Source organism: Mobula hypostoma, chromosome 1 (assembly GCF_963921235.1).
Source record: "Mobula hypostoma chromosome 1, sMobHyp1.1, whole genome shotgun sequence".
Lineage (NCBI taxonomy): Eukaryota > Metazoa > Chordata > Chondrichthyes > Myliobatiformes > Myliobatidae > Mobula > Mobula hypostoma.
In genome coordinates, this window is record NC_086097.1 from 233,048,128 (window position 1) to 233,054,127 (window position 6,000).

Below are 6,000 nucleotides of genomic sequence, written 5' to 3' on the forward strand. Positions count from 1 at the left end.
CTTCTTTTCCTCTGCCATCAGATTTATGAATGGAAAATGAACACAAGAACATTACCTTACAATGCTTTTCTTGCTCTGTTTTTGCATTACAATTTATTTTTTCATATATGCTTACTTTAATTTATAGTTTCTTAAAATTATTATGCATTGCATTTTACTACTGATACAAAACAACAAATTTCACGACGTAAACAAGGCGACACTTCACCTGTGAGTCGACTGGGGTGATATACTGCGTCCAGTGCTCCCGATGTGGCCTTCTATATATTGGCGAGACCCGACGCAGACTGGGAGACCACTTTGCTGAACACCTACGCTCTGTCCGCCAGAGAAAGCAGGATCTCCCAGTGGCCACACATTTTAATTCCACGTCCTATTCCCATTCTGATATGTCTATCCACGGCCTCCTCTACTGTAAAGATGAAGCCACACTCAGGTTGGAGGAACAACACCTTATATTCCGTCTGGGTAGCCTCCAACCTGATGGCATGAACATCAACTTCTCTAACTTCCGCTAATGCCCCACCTCCCCCTCGTACCCCATCTGTTATTTATTTTTATACACATATTCTTTCTCTCACTCTCCTTTTTCTCCCTCTGTCCCTCTGACTATACCCCTTGCCCATCCTCTGGTTTCCCCCCCACTTGTCTTTCTCCCCGGACCTCCTGTCCCATGATCCTCTCATATCTCTTTTGCCAATCACCTGTCCAGCTCTTGGCTCCATCCCTCCCCCTCCTGTCTTCTCCTATCATTTTGGATCTCCCCCTCCCCCATCTCTTACTAACTCATCCTTCAGTTAGCCCTGACGAAGGGTCTCGGCCTGAAACGTTGACTGTACCTCTTCCTAGAGATGCTGCCTGGCCTGCTGTGTTCACCAGCAACTTTGATGTGTGTTGCTTGAATTTCCCGATGTACGCTAGTGATATTAAACCAGATTCTGGTGTGCTGTGTGATATACTGTATGTTTAGTGAGTTCATCAGAGTCCAGAGGAACAATGTTTCATTTGGTTGTATATATGCACAGTCAGATGACAGGAAACTTGAATGTAAACTTGAACTTGGATTTTTCTTGCTAACATAATTTATATTTAACTTATTTTAACTGGATATACTATAAACGGCAATGGTGTTTGTGTATAATCACTTCTGAACATGTTCCAATTGGTAAAAATATTCCAAAACAGATTTCTTTTAAGACAATGAAACCTCTAATAAAAAATCTCAAATAGTTGGATCTCCAATATCCAATAACAATAGAGAAAAAGAAAATGTTCAAGAGGACAGGAATACAGTGAATATGGTAGGAAATTACTGGAGCAACAAGCAAGAAGACACAGAAGCAGACACATAAGTAGACACAGCCAATAATTTGCCAAGGATTTTAACAAGTTGACATTATACACTAAGGAATTAAAGCTTCAGTTACAGATACAAGACTGTGCAAATACATATGGCCTAAGACTTTCACTGATTCTACTGAATTTTAACCAATATTAATAAAATTTAATAATCACATATATGCAGAGATTCAACATGTCATTGGAAACCTTGGCAAACTTCTATCGATATGTGGTGAAAAGTGTGCTGACTGGCTGTGTTACAGCCTGGTATGTGAAGATCAATGCCTTTGAGTGGAAAGTTCGACAAAAGATGGTGGATTTGGCCCAGTACATCACAGATAAAACCCTCCCAACCATTGAGCACATCTACTGTGCATGAAACATTGCCATAGAAAGGCAGCATCCATCATCAAAGATCCTCACCACCCAGGCCATGCTCTTTACTCACTGCTGCCATCAGGTCGAAGGTGCAAATGCTTCAGGACTCACACCATCAGGTTCAAGAACCGTTACTACCCCTCAACCATCACTACTACTACTATGTTGACTCAGGCCTAGGGGGCCGGCGTCGGGCACGATGACGGACCCTCCACTTCTCCCTCTCCCTCATCAGTGTGTTCAGTTCATCTACGTTACCCATCATGCTCATCTTCATCAACCATCGCACTCTTGAACAAAGGGGGATAACTACACTCATTTAAGGACTCCTTTATCTTGTTATTTCATACTCGTTATTTATTGCTATTTATATTTACATTTCCACAGTTTGTTGTCCATTGATCCTGTTTACAGTTACAGTTCTATAGACTTGCTAAGTGTGCCCGCAGAAAAAGAATTTCAGGGTTGTATGTGACTACACGTATGTACTCTGATAATAAATTTTACTTTGACCTTATTGCTGTTTCAAGGGCAAATAAAGAGAGAGTGGAGATGGATGTCTTTTCACCATGCGTTTCAAATCAAATCAAAATTAACCCATGCAGGGAAAAATATTACAGTACTGTGCAAAAGTCTTAGGTACTCTAGCTATATCAATGAGCCTAAGACTTTTGAAAGGTATTGTATAAGGGAATTCCAAGTCCCCTCCACTTACCACTGTTATTGTTGACAATTGTCTACCTTATCTCAACTTGGCTCACTGTCTGGTACTACCATGGCCTTAAGCTCACTGTGGCTTCTGCTCCCCTCTTGCCTACCTGTGTGTTACACCATTAGACTCCCAGAACTCAGCAGAACTATAAAAAGGGTTCCCACCTCTCATGTCGCAAAACTGCCCAGTGTGCCTCAGCCAGATACATCCCCCTTCAAATAACCGAGATGAATCCCCGTCAGGTGAAAAGTAAGTGGGGCTTCCTTCAGTTAGCTGCTCGTTTAAATGTTTTAATTGTTCTTTTTTAAGTTAAAAATGTTGATTAATGTTTTTATGTTTTGTGGTTGTGACTTATTTCATTGTTGCAGATGGATTGTCAAAACTGCCTGCAAATTCAGCCCTGCCGTTTGTGCCAAGACGGTCTCTGTGCCCCAGCCAGCCTGCCAGGCGGCTTGGGTGCCAGGCTCCCAGTGCCGAGCTTGTCCCTAGGCCACGCCGGGAGAAGTGGCCCACGAACTTTGAGCAGTGGAAGATCAGCTTCAGCCAACGACAACCAGTAACACGCTGTTTCTAACAATCCCAGGCACTTCACTGTAGCATTATCGAGGCTCACGGAACAACGCAATAACAGGCAATTGCTCAAAAGCTCATAGGTTCATTTTAAAGGGCACCTTAAAAAAAAAGAGCGGCAGAGAGGTGTTACTCGTTAGGGAGTGAGTTTTAGAGCTTCAGTTGAAAGCAAGGCAATCAATGGCGAAGCTGGGGAGTTTGGTGAGAATCAAGAGGGGAGAATTGAAGAAATGTGGATTGCTCAAAAGTCTGGGAGAAGGCTTAGTGGGTCAGAGGGGCAAGGGTGCGGGAAGCATTTGATGATGTTTGACTATGAAATTGAGCTATTGCTTATTATCTGCCCACACTACAATTTCCCGGCAACTCTGCCTTCTGGAACTGCTTTTCCCTTGTACTACCTGCAAGTTTTATGTTTGGAAACGGCCTGCAGGGATGATTTGCAAAGCCGAGTGTTTCACTGTGTCTTTCTGTTCATATTTTTACTGAGATACAGCACAGGTTAGGCCCTTTCGGTCCCTGATTTAACACTGGCCCAGCCTAATCACGGGATGATTTTCAATGACTAATTGACCAACCAGCCGGCTGGTCTTTGAAATGCGGGAGGAAACCGGATCACCCGTACGAAACCCACATGGTCACAGGGAGAACATACAAATACTTTACAGGCAGAATCGATCCTGGGTCGCTGGTACGGTAAAGCGTTTTTGCTAACCGCCACGGTGCCCTGCCGCCCGCACATCTTGGTACTGTCGTGACAATAATACACTACTATGAATAAAACAAGAGTGAATACAGTAAAAGCTACCCAATGTTTGCAAAGTTAGGGCTCACCTTTTGAAAGGAACCTCGTGGCAACGTTACTGACCGCCGACCGTGACAATTCACGGAAACGCCTTCCGATAAACTCCCCAGGCTGCTTCACTAGAAAGTCATCCAATTAAAATGTCATCAACACGATTGGAAGCAGTGACCACAAACTAGGTTAGAGACTAGTTTTGGGTTTGAGAAACTAAGAGACTGAATTTCCTACTTTTCCATCCTGGGACAGCAGGGAAACAGCACCAATTTTCTTTCACCCGAAGCAGCGTTGTTGTTGGTTGGAGGTCCAGGATATGGATAAACGCCGGTCTGTCGATTCCCCGTATTGTCCGCTGTACCCTACATTAAAGCCCGTTGGAAATTCGAGTTTGTTTCTTTGCCTCCGAACAGCCGAAACCACGAGTCAGCAGCGGGCAGGATTCAGGAAGCATTTACTAATATGAGAGTAAAACAGTATAAAGTGCGTCTATTTAATGTGACGGAGTGTTAAAATTACTTCGCTATTCGATTTTTCTAATCGTTTAGTCCTAATGGTTTTTGCTTCAGATCTCGTTCGATTAATTTCCTGCGTAAACACAGTCGGATCGCGTTTAAAACCTTCAGAATTATATGCCTATCGCAACTCAAACCTTCACGGTTACCTTGTCCGTCGGGTGGTTCAACGAGACCGCGCGCGGGTTATCCACAGATAAGGCGAAAAGAAAAACGCTGAACAAACAGACCAGTAAATTTCAAGTGCATCAGAGTCGATGCAAGACATGCAAAAGTTTAAAACAAAGTATAGCAAGTGATAGGTTGGGAGATATAGTTCGGAAAGAAGCCGAAGGCTGCGCTGGGAGACGTACCTCACTGGTTTCCTCGCTGGAGGTCCCGGGCAGAAGCCGGTACTGGCGTGAATGGCGAGTCCTTGCCCAGCGTTATGAGTTCGGTCTGAGAGCAGTAACCCGGGCAGCTCCCTGCTCAGCCCCTTTCTCTCCAATCCACATGGTCCTAGGGGAAAGCGTATCAGCGACCTAAACCACACGGCATCCCTCCCGGCAGTAGCGGCTGCATTTGAACATCGAATTCCTGCCGGCGTGAGCCTCCCTCATTGGGAGTACTCGGCGGACCCGCGTCGAAGTTGCGATCAACCGCTCCGCCAGGACATTTCAACGCCGTTGTATGGCTCCTACAAGTCAGCCTGACAGGCGGCACCTTCAAACTGCCCGGCGCAGGAGTCACTCTCCCTCCGGGACAGTGGCCAGAGACCTGGGCGACCGTTCCCGTTTGGCGGCTCCCTGCAGGGGGACCGGCTCTGCGCTGACCGGTCCCTGTGACTAATCAGCCTGCGAAAACCGCAGAAGCCAAACACCCACCTTCATTTCCAACTCCGTTAAAATGAAGTGAATTCCCAAACCCCACGTCGTGTGACACACGGCGGGTTCGATAAAGTACAGTAGTCCCGGATCCCCCGTCACAGACAACACAAGGATGTTTCATTAAACCCAAATATTTGAAACCTCCACTCTTCTTTCTGCTTTTATTCGATCCCACTTCCCCATTGTCACTGTAATTTTAAAATTCAAATAAAAATTTCAGAACTATTTTGTCAATGCCACCTTCTATCTCTTACATTGGCGCTAAATTAGTTGTTAAAATCTCTTACATTAAAGCTAAATTACAGAGGCTGAGTGACGCTTCGGAGTCATAAACACGAGAAATTCTGCGGATGCTGGAAATCCAAAACAACACACACAAAATACCGTAAACTCAGCCCATCAGCAGAGATGGAGAGGAACAAACGGTCGAAGTTTGGGGGGTGAGGCCCTTCCTCGGGGCAGAAAGGGAAGGGGAAAGACGCCAGAATATAAAGTTTGGGGGGGGGGTGGTTGGAGGGTAGAAGATAGCTAAATGGTGATGAGTAAAGCCAGGTTGGTGGGAAAGGTAAAGTGGAAAATACCCAGACTGGTTCAAGGTGACATGAAGGCGAAAGTGACTCATATAATCACATATTACAACAGTGTCGTGCTGAAGACCGTCTCTGAACATCATACCTTGACTTTGGATGGACTACAGCAACAGAAGAACGTTAGCATACACTCAGTGGGCACTTTATTTGATACGGGACGGGAGATACCTAATAAAGTGACGGCTAAGTGTATATAAGTGTATATACCTTCAATGGCTTGAAACCAAATAGT

The 6,000-nt window shown here is 44.9% G+C and overlaps 1 protein-coding gene across 4 annotated transcripts in view; it reads right to left on the minus strand.

Moving 5' to 3' along the window:
• kcnv1 (potassium voltage-gated channel modifier subfamily V member 1) overlaps positions 1-5,253 on the minus strand; it is a 49,277-nt gene extending 44,024 nt beyond the window's left edge. For 3 of the 4 annotated variants that reach the window (XM_063042222.1, XM_063042207.1, XM_063042214.1), the window contains exon 1: positions 4,666-5,253. The gene's annotated coding sequence lies outside the window, so the exon portion shown is untranslated. Of the gene's footprint in view, positions 1-3,832; positions 4,309-4,665 lie in introns of those variants that run through there. The other variant, XM_063042232.1, reaches the window with a different exon arrangement.
• Positions 5,254-6,000: the final 747 nt, after the last annotated feature.